The sequence below is a fragment of the Bufo bufo genome, chromosome 11, assembly GCF_905171765.1.
Source record: "Bufo bufo chromosome 11, aBufBuf1.1, whole genome shotgun sequence".
Classification (NCBI taxonomy): Eukaryota; Metazoa; Chordata; class Amphibia; order Anura; family Bufonidae; genus Bufo; species Bufo bufo.
Genome location: NC_053399.1, coordinates 56,578,058 through 56,603,569, shown reverse-complemented (window position 1 = coordinate 56,603,569; position 25,512 = coordinate 56,578,058).

Here is a 25,512-nt window from a genome sequence, read left to right as displayed (position 1 = left end):
AGACCGACGAGTGGTTTCTGCCGGTGGGCCTCAAGCCAGGCCTGGTGGTATGCGATAATGGGCGAAATCTCGTGGCAGCTCTGGGACTAGCCGGTTTGACGCACATCCCTTGCCTGGCGCATGTGCTGAACTTGGTGGTGCAGAGGTTCATTCACCACTACCCCAACATGTCAGAGCTGCTGCATAAAGTGCGGGCCGTCTGTGCGCGCTTCCGCCGTTCACATCCTGCCGCTGCTCGCCTGTCTGCGCTACAGCGGAACTTCGGCCTTCCCGCTCACCGCCTCATATGCGACGTGCCCACCCGGTGGAACTCCACCTTGCACATGCTGGAGAGACTGTGCGAGCAGCAGCAGGCCATAGTGGAGTTTCAGCTGCAGCACGCTCGCGTCAGTCGTACTGCCGAACAGCACCACTTCACCACCAATGATTGGGCCTCCATGCGAGACCTGTGTGCCCTGCTGCGCTGTTTCGAGTACTCCACCAACATGGCCAGTGGCGATGACACTGTTATCAGCGTTACAATACCACTTCTATGTCTCCTTGAGAAAACACTTAGGGCAATGATGTTAGAGGAGGTGGCCCAGGTGGAGGAGGATGAGGGCTCGTTTCTAACACTTTCGGGCCAGTCTGTTCGAAGTGGCTCAGAGGGAGGTTTGTTTAAGCAGCAGAGGACAGGTTCACAAGTCGCCAGCCAAGGCACTGTACTGGAGGACGAGGAGGATGAGGAGGAGGAGGTGGAGGGGGACGAGGATGACGCAAGTTCACAGCGGGGTGGCAGCCCAGGCCCATCACTGGTGCGTGGCTGGGGGGATACGGTGGACGATGACGATACGCCTCCCACAGAGGACAGCTTGTCTTTACCCATGGGTAGCCTGGCCCACATGAGCGAATATATGCTCCAATGCCTGCGCAACGACAGCAGAGTTGCCCACGTTTTAACGTGTGCAGACTACTGGGTGGCCACGCTGCTGGATCCCCGGTATAAAGACAATGTGCCCACTTTAATTCCTGAACTGGAGCGCGACCGTAAGATGCGCGAGTACAAGCGCACGCTGATAGAGGCGCTCTTGAGAGCATTCCCACATGTCACAGGGGAACAGGTGGAAGGTGAAGGCAGAGGAGTGGCAAGAGGTCGCCAACGCAGCTGTGTCACGGCCAGCTCATCTGAGGGCAGGGTTAGCATGGCAGAAATGTGGAAAAGTTTTGTCTCCACGCCACAGCTATCTGCACCGACACCTGATACGGAACGTGTTAGCAGGAGGCAGCATTTCACTAACATGGTTGAACAGTATGTCTGCACACCCCTCCACATCCTGACGGATGGTTCGGCCCCATTCAACTACTGGGTTTCGAAATTGTCCACGTGGCCAGAGTTAGCATGTTATGCCTTGGAGGTGCTTTCCTGCCCGGCGGCCAGCGTTTTATCTGAACGCGTATTCAGCACGGCAGGGGGCGTCATTACTGACAAGCGCAGCCGCCTGTCCACAGCCAACGTGGACAAGCTGACCTTCATAAAGATGAACCAGGCATGGATCCCACAGGACCTGTCCCTCCCTTGTGCAGAGTAGTCCTTATTAACTGCCTAAAACATGTCTTGTTGTGCTACGGGCCACTTCTTTATTTGATACAAATTTTATGAAACCCACAGTTGAATGAAACTCTTCTCTGTCTGGGCGCCTGGTGCCTAACCAGATGAAAGTGGCCGGTTAAACTAACGGGTGACATGAAGCCATAACCTCTGCCATGCTACCTCTGTCTTCTGTCTGGGTGCTGAGGCCTAAGTCAAATAAAGCGGTCTTCTGCTGTGCTGGGGAATATGAAGCTAATCTCTGACCTCTCTCCTCTGTCTGGGTCCAAAGGCCTAAATCACTGAAAGAGGCCTTCTCCTGTGGTGTGTGATATGATGCCAGAATATGTGCTGTGGGGCCTCTCTCCTCTTCCTGGGTGCAGGGGTCAAATAAACTAAATTGTGGCCTACTCCTGTGGTGGTTGATATGATGCCTGATTCTCTGATGTGGAACCTCTCTCCTCTGTTTGGGTGAAGGGGTCAAAGTAACTAAATGGTGGCTTCTCCTGTGGTGGCTGATATGATGCCAGAATATGTGCTGTGGTGCCTCTCTCCTCTTCCTGGGTGCAGGGGTCAAAGTAACTAAATGGTGGCTTCTCCTGTGGTGGCTGATATGATGCCAGAATATGTGCTGTGGTGCCTCTCTCCTCTGTCTGGGTCCAAAGGCCTAAATCACTGAAAGAGGCCTTCTCCTGTGGTGTGTGATATGATGCCTGAATATGTGCTGTGGTGCCTCTCTCCTCTTCCTGGGTGCAGGGGTCAAAGTAACTCAATGGTGGCTTCTCCTGTGGTGGTTAGTATAATGCCAGAATATGTGCTGTGGGGCCTCTCTCCTCTTCCTGGGTGCAGGGGTCAAAGTAACTCAATGGTGGCTTCTCCTGTGGTGGCTGATATGATGCCAGAATATGTGCTGTGGTGCCTCTCTCCTCTTCCTGGGTGCGGGGGTCAAAGTAACTCAATGGTGGCTTCTCCTGTGGTGGCTGATATGATGCCAGAATATGTGCTGTGGGGCCTCTTCCTGGGTGCAGGGGTCAAAGTAACTCAATGGTGGCTTCTCCTGTGCTGATTGATATAAAGCTGATGGTTGTGCCATCTGACATGGTTGCCAGGGTCTGATTCAATGGGGGCCTACTCCTGTGGTGGGTGATCTAAATGCCTGATTCTCTGCTGTGAAACCTCTCTCCTCCGTCTGGGTGTAGGGGTCAAAGTCTTTCAAAGTCGCCTTCTCCTGTGCTGATTGATATGAAGCTGATGGTTGTGCCATCTGACATGGTTGCCGGGGTCCCATTAAATTGTGGCCTACTCCTGTGGTGGTTGATATGATGCCTGATTCTCTGATGTGGAACCTCTCTCCTCTGTTTGGGTGAAGGGGTCAAAGTAACTAAATGGTGGCTTCTCCTGTGGTGGCTGATATGATGCCAGAATATGTGCTGTGGGGCCTCTCTCCTCTTCCTGGGTGCAGGGGTCAAAGTAACTCAATGGTGGCTTCTCCTGTGGTGGCTGATATGATGCCAGAATATGTGCTGTGGTGCCTCTCTCCTCTTCCTGGGTGCGGGGGTCAAAGTAACTCAATGGTGGCTTCTCCTGTGGTGGCTGATATGATGCCAGAATATGTGCTGTGGTGCCTCTCTCCTCTTCCTGGGTGCGGGGGTCAAAGTAACTCAATGGTGGCTTCTCCTGTGGTGGCTGATATGATGCCAGAATATGTGCTGTGGTGCCTCTCTCCTCTTCCTGGGTGCAGGGGTCAAAGTAACTAAATGGTGGCTTCTCCTGTGGTGGTTGATATGATGCCTGATTCTCTGCTGTGAAACCTCTCTCCTCCATCTGGGTGTAGGGGTCAAAGTCTTTCAAAGTCGCCTTCTCCTGTGCTGATTGATATAAAGCTGATGGTTGTGCCATCTGACATGGTTGCCAGGGTCTGATTCAATGGGGGCCTACTCCTGTGGTGGGTGATCTAAATGCCTGATTCTCTGCTGTGAAACCTCTCTCCTCCGTCTGGGTGTAGGGGTCAAAGTCTTTCAAAGTCGCCTTCTCCTGTGCTGATTGATATGAAGCTGATGGTTGTGCCATCTGACATGGTTGCCGGGGTCCCATTAAATTGGGGCCTACTCCTGTGGTGGGTGATCTAAATGCCTGATTCTCTGCTTTGAAACCTCTCTCCTCCATCCGGGTGTAGGGGTCAAAGTCTGTCAAAGTCGCCTTCTCCTGTGCTGATTGATATAAACTTATGCTTGTGCCATCTGACATGGTTGCCGGGGTCTGATTCAATGGTGGCCTACTCCTGTGGTGGGTGATCTAAATGCCTGATTCTCTGCTGTGTAACCTCTCTCCTCCGTCTGGGTGTAGGGGTCAAAGTAACTAAATGGTGGCCTACTCCTGTGGTGGGTGATATGATGCCTGGTTCTCTGCTGTGGGACCTCTCTCCTTTGTCTGGGTGCTGTGGTCAAAATAATAGTAAGTGACCTTCTCCATTGGTGGGTGACTTGAAGCCTGATTCTGTGCTATGGGACCTCACTCCAATTAATATTGTTTAATTTTTATTTATTTTATGTTAACTCATCATTTCCCTATCTACATTTGTTTGCAGGGGATTTAACTACATTTTGCTGCCTTTTGCAGCCCTCTAGCCCTTTCCGGGTGTGTTTTACAGCCTTTTTACTGCCCAAAAGTTCGGGTCCCCATTGACTTCTATGGGGTTCGGGTTCGGGATGAAGTTCGGGTCGAGTTCGGATCCCGAACCCGAACATTTTTCGAAAGTTCGGCCGAACTCGTCGAACCCGAACATCCAGGTGTTCGCTCAACTCTAGTCAGCACCTCTCAGTGCGCAGGTGCACGCTGCCATGGCAAAGACCTAGAAGAAAAAAAGACAATGCAGCAGCACTCTGCAAATCAGATAAAGTACAACAATGCCATAGTCACAAAAATAATGATTACAAAAATTATGGTGCTAATGCTACGCTTATTTATAAAGTGAGATGCTTGGCCAATGCATTTTGTACAAAACCATCTGAGCCCGTCTGCCGTACGTAAAGGCGATCTCTGTTAGACGGGTCCTAACACTAAATACTACCTGTTATGCGCCATAATGCCCGCCATAAAATTCAGGGAGTGTTGGATCCACATGCATGTTGGATCCACTCTGCCTTTTTCCATTTTTTGTGCCATAATGGCCTCCATTACAAGGGATGCAGGTACCAACATGCATGCCGAGCCCACTCTATACCTTTCCTGGTGCTAGACAGCTTCCAATGAATGTAGTGAGAGCAGGCTACAGCTTTATACTGAAAGTAATTAAAATCAGCCTATGGGGCAGACAGGCTAATCAGGAGTGCACAACTCGCTGTACAAAATGCATTGGCCAAGCATCTCACTTTATAAATAAGCGTAGCATTAGCACCATAATTTTTGTAATCATTATTTTTGTGACTATGGCATTGTTGTACTTTATCTGATTTGCAGGGCGCTGCTGCATTGTCTTTTTTTCTTCTAGGACTAGAGATGTCCCAAACTATTCGCCGGCGAATACCGTATTTTTTGCCCTATAAGACGCACCGGCCCATAAGACGCACCTAGGTTTTTGGGGAGGAAAATAAGAAAAAAGATTTTTTTAACCAAAAGGTGTGCTTTTGGTGGGTTTGGAACTAATGGTGGTCTGTGGATGGCACTATTACTGGGGATCTGTGGATGACGGACACTGTTATGGGGGGATCTGTGGATGACGGACACTGTTATGGGGGGATCTGTGAATGACGGACACTGTTATGGGGGATCTGTGGATGACGGACACTGTTATGGGGGGATCTGTGGATGACGGACACTGTTATGGGGGATCTGTGGATGACGGACACTGTTATGGGGGATCTGTGGATGACTGACACTGTTATGGGGGGGATCTGTGGATGACGGACACTGTTATGGGGAGATCTGTGGATGACGGAAACTGTTATAAGGGGATCTGTGAATGACGGAAACTGTTATGGGGAATCTGTGGATGACGGACACTGTTATGGGGGAATCTGTGAGGGACACTGTTATGGGGGATCTGTGGCTTGCACTGTTACAGGGGGATCTGTGGCTGGCACTGTTACAGGGGGGATCTGTGGATGGAACTGTTACAGGGGGGATCTGTGGATGGCACTGTTACAGGGGGGATCTGTGGGTGGCACTGTTATATATGTGCCATCCACAGACCCCCCAACCCATAACAGTGCCATCCACAGACCCCCCCAGCCCATAACAGTGCCATCCACAGACTCCCCCAGCCCATAACTGTGCCATCCACAGATGTCCCCCATAAAAATGTCATCTACAGATCCCCCCCCGCCACTCCGGTATACTAATATAAAATGTCTTATTCAATAATAGTTATTAAACAGGCCCCCTCACTCCTAATAGTACCTTACATCCTAACCGCTTCAGTACAACGCAGGCCGGCCGGGCGGCCGGCGCGTCACTCACTGACGTCACTTGCCTGCGCCGCCTGCTTCATTCATAAAGTAGGCGGCGCAGGCACGTGACATCAGGGAGTTACGCTGCCGCCCGCCCGGCCTGCCTGCCTGCATTTCTGGTGTCACATTCAATTACATTTAAAGAAAAACAACAATTTTGACTGTGAATAAATAGCAGTCAGTTGCACACACGTGTGTGTGTGTTTAAGGCCCAGCTGCCAGTGCATAGTGTCACTTCAGCGCAACTCATATCTGGTGTCACATTCGATTACATTTAAAGAAAAACAACAATTTTGACTGTGAATAAATAGCAGTCAGTTGCACACACGTGTTTGTGTGTTTAAGGCCCGGCTGCCAGTGCATAATGTCACTTCATCGCCATTCATTTCTGGTGCCACATTTGATTACATTTAAAGAAAAACATCAATTTTGACTGTGAATAAATAGCAGTCAGTTGCACACACGTGTTTGTGTGTTTAATGCCCTGCAAGTTCATAGTGTCACTTCAGCGCATTCATATCTGGTGTAACATTTGATTACATTTAAATAAAAACAACAATTTTGACTGTGAATAAATAGCAGTCAGTTGCACACACGTGTTTGTGTGTTTAAGGCCCAGCTGAGAGTCCATAGTGTCATTTCAGCGCAACTCATATTTGGTGTCACATTCGATTACATTTAAAGAAAAACAACTATTTTGACTGTGAATAAATAGCAGTCAGTTGCACACACGTGTTTGTGTGTTTAAGGCCCAGCTGCCAGTGCATAGTGTCACTTCAGCGCCATTCATTTCTGGTGTCACATTCGATTACATTTAAAGAAAAACAACAATTTTGACTGTGAATAAATAGCAGTCAGTTGCACACACGTGTTTGTGTGTTTAAGGCCCAGCTGCCAGTGCATAGTGTCACTTTAGCGCCATTCATATCTGGTGTCAGATTTGATTACATTTAAAGAAAAACAACAATTTTGACTGTGAATAAATAGCAGTCAGTTGCACACACGTGTTTGTGTGTTTAAGGCCCAGCTGCAAGTCCATAGTGTCACTTCAGCGCAACTCATATCTGGTGTCACAGTAGCTTGCACGCATAGAACAACTTAACTAATTTTTAAAAAATGACAGGCAGAGGCAGGCCACCCCGCAGGGGCCGTCGTGGTGCTGTGATTCCCTTTGGCCCTAGAATAATGCTTAGTGTTCAGAGGCCACGTACCCTGAACTTGAAAAGTTCTGAGGACATAGTTGACTGGCTAACACAGGACACCCAATCTTCTACAGCTTCCGCTCGGAACCTTAACGCACCATCCTCCTCCAGCTCAGCTTCGGGCACCTCTCAAGTTACCACTCGCCCGCCTGCCGCCACCACCAACACTAGCACCACAGCCGCTTCACTTGATCCGTCAGAGGAGTTATTTACACATCAGTTGGAAGAAATGTATGATGCGCAACCATTATTGCCAGAGGATGTAGATAACAGGGATATGTCTCAGTCAGGCAGCATTACACACATGGACGTACGGTGTGATGATGATGATGATGTTGTACCCGCTGCTGCTTCCTTTGCTGAGTTGTCAGATACAAGTGAAGCGGTTGATGATGACGATGTGTCCTTTTGTGTGTCTGCCTCTGACAACAGCGATGCCATTTGCAACCTGTGCCAAAAGAAACTGAGTCGTGGGAAGTCCAACACCCACCTAGGTACAACTGCTTTGCGAAGGCACATGATCGCACATCACAAACGCCTATGGGATCAACACATGAGTACAAGCAGCACACAAACTCAAAGCCGCCATCCTCCTCCTGGTCCAGCATCTTCAGCCACGTCAACCACTGCTGTCCTCCTTGCCCCCTCTCAACCATCCGCCACTCCGTCTCTCGCCTTGAGCAGTTCCTGCTCATCTGCCCAAAGTCAGGTGTCTGTCAAGGACATGTTTGAGCGTAAGAAGCCAATGTCACAAAGTCACCCCCTTGCCCGGCGTCTGACAGCTGGCTTGTCTGAACTCTTAGCCCGGCAGCTTTTACCATACAAGCTGGTGGAGTCTGAGGCCTTCAAAAAATTTGTAGCTATTGGGACACCGCAGTGGAAGGTACCTGGCCGAAATTTCTTTGCACAAAAGGCAATCCCCAACCTGTACTCGATTGTGCAAAAGGAAGTAATGGCATGTCTGGCACACAGTGTTGGGGCAAGGGTCCATCTGACCACTGATACCTGGTCTGCAAAGCACGGTCAGGGCAGGTATATCACCTACACTGCGCATTGGGTAAACCTGCTGACGGCTGCCAAGCATGGAATGCGTGGCTCTGCAGAGGAGTTGGTGACACCGCCACGAGTTGCAGGCAGGCCTGCTGCCACCTGCTCTACTCCTCCTACTCCATCCTCTTCCATAACCTCCTCGGCTGAGTCCTCTTCTGCTGCTGCGTCTTGCTCCACATCAACGGCACCCCCCCAGCTCCCCAGGGGCTATTCCACATCCCGGATACGACAGTGTCACGCTGTCTTGGGGTTGACTTGCCTGAAAGCAGAGAGTCACACCGGACCAGCACTCCTGTCCGCCCTGAACGCACAGGTAGATCAGTGGCTGATTCCGCACGAACTGGAGATCGGCAAAGTGATGTGTGACAACGGAAGAAATTTGTTGGCGGCATTGAATTTGGGCAAGTTGACACATGTGAAGTGCATGGCACATGTGTGCATCTGATTGTACAACGCTTTGTGCAGAAGTGCCTAGGCTTACAGGACGTCCTGAAGCAGGCCAGGAAGGTGTGTGGCCATTTCAGGCGTTCATACACGGCCATGGCGCACTTTTCAGATATCCAGCGGCGAAGCAACATGCCAGTGAGGCGCTTGATTTGCGACAGCCCGACACGTTGGAATTCAACACACCTAATGTTCGACCGCCTTCTCCAACAAGAAAAAGACGTCAACGAGTATTTGTATGACCGGGGTGCTAAGACAGCCTCTGCGGAGCTGGGAATTTTTTTGCCACGTTACTTTTGAGGAGGTGACAAACCTAGTCAGTCGCACCGAAGGCACCATCAGCGACATCGTCCCATTTGTTTTCTTCCTGGAGCGTGCCCTGCGAAGAGTGCTGGATCAGGCCGTAGATGAGCGTGAAGAGGAAGAGTTGTGGTCACCATCACCACCAGAAACAGCCTTATCAGCATCACTTGCTGGACCTGCGGCAACGCTGGAAGAGGAGTCTGAGGAGTCAGAGGAGGAATGTGGCTTTGAGGAGGAGGAGGAAGACCAACCACAACAGGCATCCCAGGGTGCTCGTTGTCACCTATCTGGTACCCGTGGTGTTGTACGTGGCTGGGGGGAAGAACATACCTTCAGTGAGATCACTGAGGACGAGGAACGGGACATGAGTAGCTCGGCATCCAACCTTGTGCAAATGGGGTCTTTCATGCTGTCGTGCCTGTTGAGGGACCCTCGTATAAAAAGGCTGAAGGAGAACAACCTGTACTGGGTGGCCACGCTACTAGACCCCCGGTATCAGCAGCAAGTGCCTAAAATGTTACCGAATTACCGGAAGTCGGAAAGGATGCAGCAGTTCCAAAATAAATGAAAAAGTATGCTTTACACAGCGTATAAGGGTGATGTCACAGCACAATGGGAATCTAACAGGGGAAGAGGTGAAAGTAATCCTCCTCCTCCCACGACCACGCCGGCAAGGACAGGGCGCTTTACAGACGTGTTGTTGATGGAGGACATGCAGAGCTTTTTAAGTCCTACGCATCGCCACAGCCCTTCGGGGTCCACCCTCAGAGAATGACTCGACCGTCAGATAGCAGACTACCTCGCCTTAACTGCAGATATTGACACTCTGAGGAGCGATGAACCCCTTGACTACTGGGTGTGCAGGCTTGACCTGTGGCCTGAGCTATCCCAATTTGCGATAAAACTTCTGGCCTGCCCCGCTTCAAGTGTCCTGTCAGAAAGGACCTTCAGTGCAGCAGGAGGTATTGTCACTGAGAAGAGAAGTCGCCTAGGTCAAAAAAGTCTAGATTACCTCACCTTTATTAAGATGAATGAGGGATGGATCCCGAAGGGACTGACAGTGGGTGATACATTAGACTAAAAAAGGCCTGATGAGATGAGCTGCCTTGGGCTAAAACGCTGCTGTATTTTATCTCTGAATGCCGGATGACTTGTGTGACTTATCCGCCACCAACTAAGGTTCAAGCCGCAATGTTTTAGGGCACTTTATGCCTGGGAAACATCAATTTTTCTGTAGCAGCAGCTGCAACAATACCTAATTTTTCAGGCATGTGTACAGTCGTGGCCAAAAGTTTTGAGAATTACATAAATATTGGAAATTGGAAAAGTTGCTGCTTAAGTTTTTCTAATAGCAATTTGCATATACTCCAGAATGTTATGAAGAGTGATCAGATGAATTGCATAGTGCTTCTTTGCCATGAAAATTAACTTAATCCCCAAAAAAACTTTCCACTGCATTTCATTGCTGTCATTAAAGGACCTGCTGAGATCATTTCAGTAATCGTCTTGTTAACTCAGGTGAGAATGTTGACGAGCACAAGGCTGGAGATCATTATGTCAGGCTGATTGGGTTAAAATGGCAGACTTGACATGTTAAAAGGAGGGTGATGCTTGAAATCATTGTTCTTCCATTGTTAACCATGGTGACCTGCAAAGAAACGCGTGCAGCCATCATTGCGTTGCATAAAAATGGCTTCACAGGCAAGGATATTGTGGCTACTAAGAATGCACATCAATCAACAATTTATAGGATCATCAAGAACTTCAAGGAAAGAGGTTCAATTCTTGTTAAGAAGGCTTCAGGGCGTCCAAGAAAGTCCAGCAAACGCCAGGATCGTCTCCTAAAGAAGATTCAGCTGCGGGATCGGAGTGCCACCAGTGCAGAGCTTGCTCAGGAATGGCAGCAGGCAGGTGTGAGCGCATCTGCACGCACAGAGAGGCGAAGACTTTTGGAAGATGGCCTGGTGTCAAGAAGGGCAGCAAAGAAGTCACTTCTCTCCAAAAAAAACATCAGGGACAGATTGATCTTCTGCAGAAAGTATGGTGAATGGACTGCTGAGGACTGGGGCAAAGTCATATTATCCGATGAAGCCTCTTTCCGATTGTTTGGGGCATCTGGAAAAAGGCTTGTCCGGAGAAGAAAATGTGAGCGCTACCATCAGTCCTGTGTCATGCCAAAAGTAAAGCATCCTGAGACCATTCATATGTGGGGTTGCTTCTCATCCAAGGGAGTGGGCTCACTCACAATTTTGCCCAAAAACACAGCCATGAATAAAGAATGGTACCAAAACACCCTCCAACAGCAACTTCTTCCAACAATCCAACAACAGTTTGGTGAAGAACAATGCATTTTCCAGCACGATGGAGCACCGTGCCATAAGGCAAAAGTGATAACTAAGTGGCTCGGGGACCAAAACGTTGACATTTTGGGTCCATGGCCTGGAAACTCCCCAGATCTTAATCCCATTGAGAACTTGTGGTCAATCCTCAAGAGGCGGGTGGACGAACAAAAACCCACTAATTCTGACAAACTCCAAGAAGTGATTATGAAAGAATGGGTTGCTATCAGTCAGGAATTGGCCCAGAAGTTAATTGAGAGCATGCCCAGTCGAATTGCAGAGGTCCTGAAAAAGAAGGGCCAACACTGCAAATACTGACTCTTTGCAAAAATGTCATGTAATTGTCGATAAAAGCCTTTGAAACGTATGAAGTGCGTGTAATTATATTTCACTACATCACAGAAACAACTGAAACAAAGATCTAGAAAAGCAGTTTAGCAGTAAAGTTTGTGAAAACTAATATTTGTGTCATTCTCAAAACTTTTGGCCACGACTGTACATGCCTAATTTTTCTGGCCTCTGGTGCTGCACTGTGGCTTCAAAAACCAAAGAAAAAAAAAGGCACATGCATGTGTCAATTCCCCTTCGTGATCGTTACCTTGTTGTGGTGAAGGGCTTGCGTATCACAATGAAGCGACCACCTCTATGAGTGAGTGTGTTGGCAATGGCAATGTTTGCACACCCCAGATGATAAGGTCGTTGCTTCATTGTGAACAGACCAAAAGCGATCGGCTGGATAATTTTGCATAGAAAAAACATTAATTTTCTTTGTGATCATCTAAGGTGATCATTAAAGCCTACTAGGCTAACAATGGGCCCACGCTGCAGAATCATTGTTTTCTGGGTCACTTAACTGTCACTGAACTACCTCAGCACGACCTTAGGCTTTGAAAAAACCCCATCGCTTGCAATCTCCCAAACGTGCCCACGAGCACAGTTATCACTACACCAAGATTGACGCATAGAGGTATAAAATTTATGTCATGAGTGTGTCAACTATATTGACAACTCTTTGCGGTTGTTTAAAATCTATTCCATACACGTCCCCTGATAGGGGACGTAACAGGGATTAAACTGATAGGAATAGTACTACTTAACACACCTTATAATAATAATAATAATACTAGTGGACGTAACAGGGATTAAACTGATAGGAATAGTACTACTTAACACACCACTCCTATCTGGTGGCACAGTAGATTGCACGCGCAGTGCCCCAAATTGGACGTAGGAGGACCGACCAAGCATCTTTTTCCATCTCCCGGTTACTAAAATCGATTCCATATACATGTCCCCTGATAGGGGACGTAACAGGGATTAAACTGATAAGAATAGTACTACTTAACACACCGCTCCTATCTGGTGGCACAGTAGATTGCATGCGCAGTGCCCCAAATTGGACGTAGGAGGACCGACCAAGCATCTTTTTCCATCTCCCGATTCCTCAAATCGATTCCATTTACACGTCCCCTGATAGGGGACGTAACAGGGATTAAACTGATAAGAATAGTACTACTTAACACACCGCTCCTATCTGGTGGCACAGTAGATTGCACGCGCAGTGCCCCAAATTGGACGTAGGAGGACCGACCAAGCATCTTTTTCCATCTCCCGGTTACTAAAATCGATTCCATATACATGTCCCCTGATAGGGGACGTAACAGGGATTAAACTGATAAGAATAGTACTACTTAACACACCCCTCCTATCTGGTGGCACAGTAGATTGCACGCGCAGTGCCCCAAATTGGAAGTAGGAGGACCGACCAAGCATCTTTTTCCATCTCCCGGTTCCTAAAATCGATTCCATATACACGTCCCCTGATAGGGAACGTAACAGGGATTAAACTGATAAGAATAGTACTACTTAACACACCGCTCTTGTCTGGTGGCACAGTAAATTGCACGCGCAGTGCCCCAAATTGGAAGTAGGAGGACCGACCAAGCATCTTTTTCCATCTCCCGGTCCCCTGATAGGGGACGTAACAGGGATTAAACTGATAGGAATAGTACTACTTAACACACCTTATAATAACGCAGAGAGAGGCAACGCAGAGAGAGGAGTCTGAAGAAGAGGAGTCAGAGGAGGAAGGTGGCTTTGAGGAGGTGGAAGAACAACCACAGCAGGCGTCCCAGGGGGCTTGTTGTCACCTTTCAGGGACCCTTGGTGTTGTACGTGGCTGGGTGGAGGAAGAGACCTTCAATGACATCAGTGAGGACAAGGAACGGGACATGGCTAGCTTGGTATCCAACCTTGTGCAAATGGGGAGTTTGCGGTTGTGCAAATGGACTGTTTGCGGTTGTTTGCGGTGCGTTAAACGGGGAGTTTGGTCTGTCACTGTGAAGCGGGCGTAACCCTTACACTACCTGATCATACCTGATGTTTTAAAGCACGTTATTCCAAACAATTTAGGAATGTTAGGTGATTTATGCCCTTTATGGATTAAAACCAAACTCTGCGTCAACTATGTAATTTTCCATAGGAGTTTTGGCATGGATCCCTCTCCGGCATGCCACAGTCCAGGTGTTAGTCCCCTTGAGACAACTTTCCAATCACTATTGTGGCCAGAAAGAGTCCCTGTGGGTTTTAAATTTCGCCTGCCTATTGAAATCTATGGCGGTTCGCCCGTTCGCGAACATTTGCGGAAATTCGCATTCGCCGTTCACGAACGGAAAATTTTATGTTCGCGACATTTTTATCTAGGACTTGAAATCGAGTCTGTAGTCATGACAGACATTGCATTGTTTGCCTGTAGTCGTGACAGGACTTGAAATCGAGTTTGTAGTTGTGACAGACATTGCCCCATTGCCTGTAGTCGTGACAGAACTTTTAAATCGAGTCTGTAGTCGTGACAGACCTTGCGTATAAAAAAAATATATATTATTTTTGATTTTTTTTTCTAATACATTTTTTGATTTTTTAACAAAAATTTTTTTACATTTTTTTTTTATTATTATTTTTTAGACATATACCTTAATGGAAATGCCATGACAGTGGGCCCGACTGCAGGTACCAACTACCCCCTATACGTGAACAGTAGAACTACTAGAAGTGCCAACAGGAAATCTAGTGCCTGTGGACGAGGTGGAAAAATGGCGCACCCGTGATAAAAAACACAGTCTAACCCCCTTCCCAGCAGCATGCGTAAATAGTATGACAAACAAGGCCCCTACCATACCTACCTTTGATTACAGGTAGACAAGATAACGATAGGACTGCAGCGCCCACCTAGTGTAGCTGACTGTACTACTGAAATTAAGGAAGACCAACTTACTATGCGAAAGTAGTAGTCAAGGTATGATAGGGGGGTATCATAACCAAACCAGAAAACACACCATTATAATATATCAATTATTAATTAGCATAGATTTATTTTATTTTCATAATATTTTTTTTCCATTATTAAAACGGACTTGTGGGCACCAGGTCCCGCCCAGTCCCCCCAGCAACAAACAGCTAAACACGTAGAACATAACGAGATACACTTGGATGTGCTGGCGAAGCTGCAGAGCTGCGCACCGAAAAATGACCAACAGATGGCGCCCGCACACCCCAACCGCTACGACACGCACTGGGAAGACCCGAGCAGGCCGGCTGTGACCCCAGTGCGCGCCGCTCGAGACAGAAACTAAACTGAAAGTAAGCACCGCCAACCCTGCCGCCCGGATAACAGCTTCAATCGTAACATGTCCCAGGCTGCCAGCAAGCCCCAGAAGCCTTCGTCCTACCAGGAGTAGCAGCGCCTGCTGTAGAAAAACGCCTCACCACCGAACCACTGAACCGGCGCTAGCGCACCCAGTATCCGATGGTGACCCATCTGAACTGGAAGTGCTTGTAACGTCGTCGAACCGCACCTGTGGCTGTGTGCCTGCAGGTAAAAATAGGCAGTAGGGCCCCGCCTCCCCTTTCACAAACACGGAAATCATATTGCCTAACACTTACTTTTTTACGTATCTGAGGTCTGATGAAGATTGGTGGTCTGATCTGAGGTCTAATCAAATTTGGGGATCTGTTTTGGGGGTCTAATCTGAAGTCTGATGAAGATTGGGGGTGTGAATTGAGGGTCTGATGAAGATTGTGGGTCTCATCTGAGGTCTGATGAAGATTAGGGATCTGATCTGAGGTCTGATGAAGATTGGATGTCTGATTTGCAGGTCTGTTCTGAGGTCCGATGAAGATTGGAGTTTTGATGAAGACTGGGAGTTTGTTTGGGGGGGTCTGATGATGATTGGGGGTCTCATCTGAGGTCTGATGAAGATTGGGAGTCTGATGAAAAAATATTTTTTTCTTATTTTCCTTCTTAAAAACCCTAGGTGTGTTTCTTTGTACATCACATCTAAACATGACAGACATACCACAGATTTGCAAATGCAAATGCAAGAGTTTTAATTTTGAATGCCTTAGTTACAAGCTGATGAGGGGACTTAAAAACAGTGTCCATATTAGGACCTTATCAGATATCAGAATCAAACATCAAAATAATGATACTTTGACCCAGACGGTGATACTGGGCTTTATTCTGATGCTAACCTTGATGCCAACTGATGTTGACCCAGATATTGACACTAACCATGATCCTGACTCTGATGCTAAAGCTGACCTTGATGTTGTCTCAGCCTCTCATGCTGAAGCTGATGACGACTCGGATATCTGACCATTTGATATTTAGAGCATCCCAAAGATATGTTTGTCTGCTATTATTCTTTTAATTTTAATTAGATTTGTGTTTTTTGTTTTTTTTATTATTTTGTTTGGTCACTCTAGGTGATTATAACCAATGTTCATTAGATTTCCAATTGTATTCTATGATGGATATTTATCCTTCACAGAACACACCATTCACTTTGTTCCCAAACAGAGATGCCACCTGCATGCCTGTATTGGAATATACCAGAGATAAGTAGCTCAGAGCCTGCTTGAGGCTCTAAGCTATCACTGGGATATAACAGCTTCCCAATCTCAGCCAGGGAAGGCTGTTATAAATGCAGGAGTATGCAGCTCCCACATCTTCACCATTCAGATGCCTTAGTCACATTTACCCTGGGCCTCTGCTGTTTGAAACAGTAGAGACCTGGCAGCTATGGCTGATGAGGTCACAAAGGGTTAAACGAAATTAGCAAAATTGAAAGTGTTTTTTGGCAATGTAATTACAGAGGTGTAATTAAATGTTTTTTCCCTTCTACAAACACACTGCATGCTGGTATTGACAATTCACTTTGGAAATAATGCAGTTTTTTGCAGTAAAATGTGTTTAAACTATGTGTTCACTAATGGGTATAAGAATAATTTTTCGGGTAAAATGTCTGAAGTATGTTTTTATTAACATAGGTATAACAATGCAATTTTTGAAGTAAAATATCTTTGAACTAATCAGTCTGATGCAGTAATGCATTCACTAACATGGGCAATTTTTGCTGATAAATGTCTCTATTAACTAACACGGATATAACAATGCAATTTTTCCCGTACAATATTATTGTACTATGCGTTCACTAACATGGGTATAACAATGCAATTTTTTTAAGTACAATGTCTAAACTACATGGTCTGATGCGGTCATGCATTCACTAATACGGGTATAACAATGCAATGTTTGAGGTAAAATGTATTTGAATTATGTGTTCAATAACATGGGTATAACAATGCAATTTTTATGGTGAAATGTCTTTGAACTACACAGTGTGAGAGTAACAGTTTGTGAGGCTGAAAAAAGACATATAATATTATTACACTTCAGAAACACATTTAGGCTCCTCTTGAACTCTTTTAGTGAGTTCACCATCACCACCTCCCCTGGCGGAGAGTTCCATAGTCTCACTGCTCTTATAATAAAGAATCCCTTTTATGTTGATAAAAATGCAGTAATGTGTTCACCATCATTGGCATAAGAATGCAATCTTCCAGTAAAATATATTTGATGTATACATTCACTAGCACGGGTATAGCAATGCAATTTTTGCAGTAAAATGTCTTTGAACTACATGGTCTGGTGCAATAATATTTTCACTAATATGGGTATAACAATGCAATATTTACGGTTAAAGATCTTTGAACTATGTGTTCACTAACATAGGTATAAGAATGCAATTTTTGTGGTAAATGTCTTTGAACTAATACTGATATAACAATGCAATACTTCCAGTGACATTTCTTTGAACTACACCGTCTGATGCAGTAATGTTTACTAACACGAGTGTAAAAACAATTTTTCCGGTAAAATGTCTTTGAAGTATGCATTCAATAACATGAGTATAAAAATGCAATTTACTGCAATTTTTGCAGTAAAATGTTTTTGAACTATACATTCACTAACACGAGTTTAAGAATGCATTTTTTTGTAATAAAATGTCTTTGAAGTATGCATTCACAAACATGAGTATAACAATTACATTTTTGAAGTTAAATGTCTTTGAACTATACGTTCACTGTAAAGGGAGAATATTAATTACCAATATTTATGCAAATATCAATAATTAATATTCATAAATAAGAGGAGTCGTCTAGTGATGACTCTACCTATTTATACCTTAAGTAAAGAATAATACTTTTACCTTGCCTTACGCTAATCACTAAGCTAGCTACAAGCGCCTAACTGAGCTAGCTACCGCTAATAACCACACGTTACACAGTAGGTATGATACAAATAATACAAGATATTTATTATCACCTACAGTACACAATACACACAATACAGCACCATAAATACAGCACTAAATACACAATTTAATCCCAAGTTCCACCCACAAACTAACTATACAATACACTTACATACATTCATTAGCAGCCCACCCAACCTGGCTCTAAACTATCCCTATGGGAGAAACAAAGGGTTAACACATAGGCAGGGCAGCAGTGAAGGGGTTAAGGATTACAGGGCAGCTACAGGGGTAACTGGGGCTGCCTCAAGAGTTCTGAGGTTAATGCTGCAGGAGGTCAGCAGCAGGGGTAAAAGGGGTAATGTAGGACAGGGCCTGCAGGGATAGGGATTGCAATGGGATGTGTTGGTGGCAGGGAAGGGGTTACTATTGTTGGGGATATAGGGGGTATTTGAGGGGTAGGTAGGGGCTAGACAGGTAGGGGTTAATCAGGGCAGCAGTGAAGGGGTTACTGCTGCAGGGGTATACTTAGCCCTTCCAAGGTTACTAGGCCTTCTCCAGGGGCACGTCATGGAGCTTCTCTCTCCCATGTGTCTCTGTTTGTAGTCCAGTTCCAAGAGACCCCTGTTCCTGGCTTGGGGCTCATATATCAGCCTCAGAAACAGCTCACCTCCCCCTCCTCAGGGATGTGACATCATAGTGTGACTGTGACGTATGCCTGCACTCAGGACTCCCAGTTGGCCCCCTGAGGCTAGCAGCACCACACGCCCAGCCATGTCACAAACACAAGGTGGGGGAGAGCATAGTAACTAGGCTGATAAGCTGGGGAAACTCAACAAAAGGCCTCAGATTTATTGATCCCTTAGCCTTTGAAGTCACCAGCCACCTGGAGGCATAAAATTGGCCGCATTTAAGTATATATATGTATATAGATACTTGGGGCGCATCTATATACACATACTGTATATACTCATTATAAACCTGGGGCATACATGGGCAGTTATAGGTCCATATATATATATATATATATATATATATACACACACACACACACACACATATATACATATATATATATATATACCTGGGGGAGAGCCATGGCAGATACACATATACAGATGTATGCACTGCATACACACATCCTCATATATACATCTACATAAGAGGGAATATATACACGGCCATACAGAGAATATATATCCCTATTGGCCATATAAGGGGGCTCATATACATACATACCTACACATATCAATGAAGGGGCAGATACATATATATATCCATATACATACGCCCACCTGACTTCCCTCTACATTCACTAGCACGAGTATAACAATTTAATTTTGTTAGTAAAATATATTTGACCTACACAATCAGATGCTATAATGCTTTCACTAACAACTAAAATCTCTTTGAAGTATGCATTTACTAACATGAGTATAATAATGTAATTTTGGAAGTAAAAATACGGATGACGTCCATGTGCATTCCTTATTTTGCAGAACGGAACAGCTAGCCCCAAATACAACAGTACTATCCTTGTCCGGACAATAATAGGACATGTTCTATTTTTTGGCGGAACGGAAATACCGACATACCTAAACGGAATGCACACGGAGTAACTTTTGTTGCAGAAAATTATTTGAATGGGGCAGCAAGCACATGGATTTCTGGATGCCTCATTCAGGTGAATGGAACTGATTTTCAATCAAGGAAATTTCTGCAACAAAATTTGTTGCGTGTGAGTGCACCCTTTCGATTCAAGTTCAAGTTTAGGTTCTCCCAGTCTGTCTTGTCTGCAACAGTCTTGGTTTGGTGCTCCAATTCCTACAGTCAAGTTCTTCTAACACCCACATACTTGGTAAGTGTACCTGCGGTTTTGGTGTATTTTCTGCGCTTATAGCCTCTGGTGCTTGCACCAGAGTATTTGACCCCAATGGGTCTGCTTCCAACTATTCTGGTACTATCCCAAGAGGTAGTGGTCTTCAGAAAACTCCAGATCCCTGTACAGGGGTTAAATGGGATCACTGGAATAATGCCCTTAGGATGTCTTTCAACTATGCGCTCAATTATATGAACATAAGAATTACTTTTTGTGGTAAAATGTCTTTGAACTTTGAGTTCACTAAAATGGTTATAAGAATGCATTAGGTTAATGTTTTTTTGCTTCAAGGCACCATCATAGCAACAAGGCCAAGTCCTATTGACACCTCCACATTTGTGTTGGTCTGGTTCCCACACCAGTCACTTGTCCACTTCCTCCTCAATGGACATCCTCCCATCCCTCTCTGGAGTAAGCTGCTTCACAATCCTATCCTTTCGCAGTGAGTGACAGATGTAATAGTCTTGGTCAGATGTCACAGCCATCATTCAGGGCACAGGGGATGAGTTATGAAGCAGCTCTCTGCAGAGGGCACTTCACAATAATAGGCCACCTCTTGGGCCCTTGTGGGAGTGGTGCCAAGAAAAATAAAATTCCATTTTCACTCCTGACAATAATAAAATTTGCTATAAAGGTATGATTGCACAACTTGCCCTGACACATACCAACGTAGATCTGTTAGTGGTTAGTGGGAGTCAAAAGTGCTGTCAGACTCCCTTTAACTAAGATAAGGTTATACCAGAAGGTGTAGTTTTGCACAGTAAAAATTTATATGGCAGAGGTTAAACTGACTGCAATTAATCTCTGTGCTGTACTGGGCTATATATGTATGCCCTACACTTGGTTCTACAGCTGTATTTATGTGATGAAATTGGTTGCAGTGCTATAATTATTTATTATTATCTTGGTTCTTGTGCTGTATTTATCTATTGAGCATGGTCCTCTATTTATGTAATGAACTTGGTTCTAGTGATGTATTTGTTATGAGCTTGGTTTTGGTGCTACAGTAGCTTAAAAAAAATAGCAATGAGTTTAAAAAAGCTAATAAATCACAAAATCATAATAACATTTATTTCCATAAATGCAAATACACTGGAAATACAACACATTTAATTCCAAATCAAAACAATAACAAAATGTATCCAGTTTGTAGAAAGTAAAGGCATGTTAGGGTACTTTCACACTTGCGGCAGGACGGATCCGACAGGCTGTTCACCATGTCGGATCCGTCCTTCCGCTATTTCGCCGTGCCACCGGAATGCCACTCCGTCCCCATTGACTATATTGGGGACGGGGGCGGAGCTCCGGCGCAGCACGGTGGTGCAGGGCGAAAGCCGCCGGACTAAAAAGTCCTGCATGTCCGACTTTTTAGTCCGGCGGCTTCCGCCGTGCACCGCCGTGCTGAGCCGGAGCTCCGCCCCCGTCCCCATTATAGTCAATGGGGACGGAGCGGCGGTCCGGCGGCACGGCGAAATAGCGGAAGGACGGATCCGACATGGTGAACAACCTGTCGGATCCGTCCTGCCGCAAGTGTGAAAGTACCCTTAGGCTTTTCAAAAAATAACAGTGCCAGCATTTTTCTTTAAAAACTCAAACATTTAATGTATAAACTAAAAATTATTTTGAGCTCAGTTTATTTTGAATTACTGAACTAATATATAGTGGCATAACCATTGTTTCTGAGAACTGCTTGACATCTGTGTTGCATGGAGTCAACCAACTTCTGGCCCCTCTGAACAGGTATTCTATTCCAGGATGATTGGACTACATTCCACAGTTCTTCTGCATTTTGGGTTTTGCCTTATAAACCACTTTTTTCTTGTCATCCCACAAGTTCTCTGTGGGATTGAGGTTAGGGGATTGGGCTAGCCACTCCATTACCTCAATCCTTTTTTGTCTGCAATCAAGATGTTGTTAGCTTACTGGTGTATTTTGGGTTATTGTCTTGTGTCATTTCAAGAGCATTTTTTTTCTTCAAGATAGGGCAACATGATCTCTTCAAGTATTTTAAGATATTTATATTGATCCATGACTTCTCATGTGCGATAAATAGGCCCAACATCTTGGTATGAGAAACATCCACAAATCATGATTTTTCCACCATCATGCTTTACTGTCTTCAAAGTGTACTGAGGCATTGATTCAGTGCCTGGGGGTTGTCTGATATACTGTCTATGGCCACTAGGCCCAAAAAGAACAATTTTGTTTTTGTCAGTCCACAAAATTTTGCACCATTTCTCTTTGGGTCAGTCATTGTGTTCTTTGGCAAATGTTAAATTATTGAGGGAATGTCGCAACGGGAGTTTGAGGGGATTTCTTGGTGGTAACTTGGCTTCACTTCTAATTGTAGCAGTACCCACTGGTAACTTCAGATCTTCTTTGATCTTTCTGGAGGTGATCATTGGCTGAGCCTTTGCCATTTTTGCTTTTCCTCCATCTATTCGAACAGTGGTTCCTCGCTTCCTTCAGCGTCTTTCAGGTTTTGGTTGCCACTTCAAAACATTCCAGAGCATCCTGTAATTTGCTGCACTGCTCTATATGTTTTCCTCTCTCCATTTAATCAAAATAGGTTCTTTATCAGAACAATGTCTGGAACGAACCATTTTCCCCAGTATTTCAGAAGGAAATGCACTATAGCCAAAATGTGAAACATTTGCTACCTTCCTACTTTAAATAACAGCTAAAATTGACACCTATTATTCCACAGAATGAATAACTTCATCAATTTTACTGCTATTATTTTGAGCACACCCCTTTCAATTACTCAGAATGTGTTGCATGCAAGTCCTAAATGTTGGGTCTGTTTTTATGTTTTTTTTCTATTACTCTACTGCACTTACAAGTGAATAGTTTGCTATGTAGAAATCTCACTTCAACTAAAAACAGGCATTTTCTTAGGTCAATGAAGTTGAACTGCTCTTTTTTTAACACTACTGTATATTTATGTTACTAATTTGGCACTGGTGCTGTATTAATGAGTTTTGTACTGCTGCTGTTCTGGCTGCTGTGTTGGACAAAAAGGAATAAAATATCTGAGGTCATTAAAGGTGGGCAACTGCAGCCGGCTCAGCCCCCAGTTTTCTTTGTGTGCCCCTGGTTATCAGGGGGGCCCATTTCAAGCAAGCAAAGGGCTTTCGTGTCATTTGGTGTAATTGTGGCAATTGTGCCACAATTCTGGTTTAGAATTTTTTTCTCAACATAAACTATCCAATAATTGTATAAAGCTAGACAGAATTTTTATATCCCTGCATCAAATCATCCAGCTTGGGCCACATCAATAAATCCACTGCAGTTCTAGACAGTCTGTCTAAATTCACGCAATCTATTGGTGTAGTAAATCTGCCTCATTATGTCCATTTCTATGCAGGAGTAAAAGCAAGGTGTCATTCATTACTTGTGTTGTGTTTGTCTGGTCCTCAGTGTTTACTGGCATGATGGGGTTTATTCCCCTTGTAGGAGTTATACTTCTATGGCTTTTCCAGCTGAATATTTTTCAGTGAATTGTACTTCTATATTTTGGGATTATCGAAAGAAAGAATAGCTACAGTCTGCGCTCCACCCCTCGTGGAAAGAACATAAGGCCGAATGCACACGGCCGTGGTCCGTAGTATCCCGGCCTGGCATCATGCTGAGAGCAGGAGCGCACGGCGTCATTGGTTGCTATGACGCCGTGCGCTTCATGCCGCCGCTGCACTACAGTAATACACTCGTATGATCTATAAGAGTGTATTACTGTAGTGCAGCGGCGGCGGCATGAAGCGCACGGCGTCATAGCAACCAATGACGCCGTGCGCTCTTGCTGTCAGCAGGATGCCAGGCCGGGATACCACGGACCGCTCACGGCTGTGTGCATTCGGCTTTAGGCAGTTGTGAACACTGACTTAAACATGTCAGTTTCTCCTGTTGTGTATCTGTATTTGTAATGTGTATTCATTTGACCTTCAGATTTTTTATTTGAAATCTCGCAGGTGATTTTCAGTAATAAACCAGCCTTTATATTCGGTAGTGAATGTCACATCTTGCTCAGGGCATCTCATCTATAGTAATTACCATTTATTTAGAAGGTGCTGACATATTTTACAACACATTAGTAATGTGAGTAACAGTATGCCAATAAAACATATCCATAATTCTGGCAAGGAAATTCATGTACTGCAGCTATAGAAGCTAAAGCTATCCTCCACACTGGGGGTCAGCTCCATCCTACATTTGCTTTTTCTGCACGGTTGCTGAATCTGCATCATATTGGTGCCCAGTGATTTGATCGGAGGCCGGTTAAGGCCTCTGGAGTCAGCCTTGGAAACCTAGAAAGAAATGTGGCATATTCTGGGGCCATGAGGGTGAAGAACTGTGTGAGGAGCTTTATGGGGTGTAAATCTGTGAGGGAGGGTCAGAATTGACAGATTGTAACCGTGCTGTTTGTACATTATTATAAGATTTGGGGCCCACTTTAGATTTTGCCCAAGGCCACATCCTATATAATAAAATCTCTATGTACGTGCGCGTCCGTGCGTGTGTGCCGATTTGTTAAGTACGCATGCGCGGTGCGCTGGCCAATCGGCACGCACGTACGGACACCGCCTGCCGGCAGCAGTCTCTGTGAGTGGAGGTGAGAGGCCACATCCATCCCTATGTGCCGTCCTCCGTCATCCCAAGCTGCAGGCAGCTGACGCGGGGAAACTTCCCTGCCCCCTTCCTCCCCCTATTACTCTGACTACATCTGTACACTCCGGCCATGACATTAGAGAGAGTTAGGGAGGGGGCTACAGGGGCTATATTATAGAGATAGAGGGGGATACAGGAGGAAATACATTGTACTGTATACATATTACACTCTAACCTCCATCATATTATACTCCAACCCCCATCATTGTACACATATTATACTCCAACCCCCATCATTACACTACAGCCCTCATTGGAGTGTAATATGTGTGTAATGATGGGGGTTGGAGTGTATAATGATGGGGGTATAATGATGCTGATGGGTCCCTGCGCCACACATGCCTACTATAACAAACGGCACACAGACGCAGGGCACTCACACAGGGATTTTATGTGATGGGGGCTGGAGTGTAATCCTACATAATAAAATCCCTGTGTGAGTGCCCTGTGTCCGTGTGCCGTTTGTTATGCTGGGCATGCGTGGCGCGGAAACCTATAAGCACACAGCGCCCGCACCTGCGCCCAGCTCGGCTGTGATTCCTCCTCCCCCTCCAGCTTCATCTGCAGGCGCCTTACACCCCAGGATCCCCATCATTATACACATAGTACACTCCAACCCTCATCATTACACACATATTACACTCCAATCCCCATCATTACACTCCAATGAGGGCTGTAGTGTAATGAGGGGGGTCGGAGTGTAGTACATGTGTAATGCTCTCTGCCTGTGATGGCTTCCCTCACTTGCTACTGTGCGGCCATTTCCTGACTTTGGTAGGCAGGGTTAGGATGAGATAGGAGCGAGTAGGATGCGGCCGCTGCGGGGACTAACATGTGCCCCCTGTGCTGACAGATACCCGGGGTCCAGAATCGGAGGTCCCCATCCCCAGTGCTCCCAGCTTTGTCCTCCCAGGCTCTTTGGGAGTTCTATGAACTCCAGGATGCAATGCTGCAGCAGGTACGGGCCACTCTCTGCCCGGTGCGCAGGTGAGGGCAGTGCGTAAGGGTGTCGGTGTAGG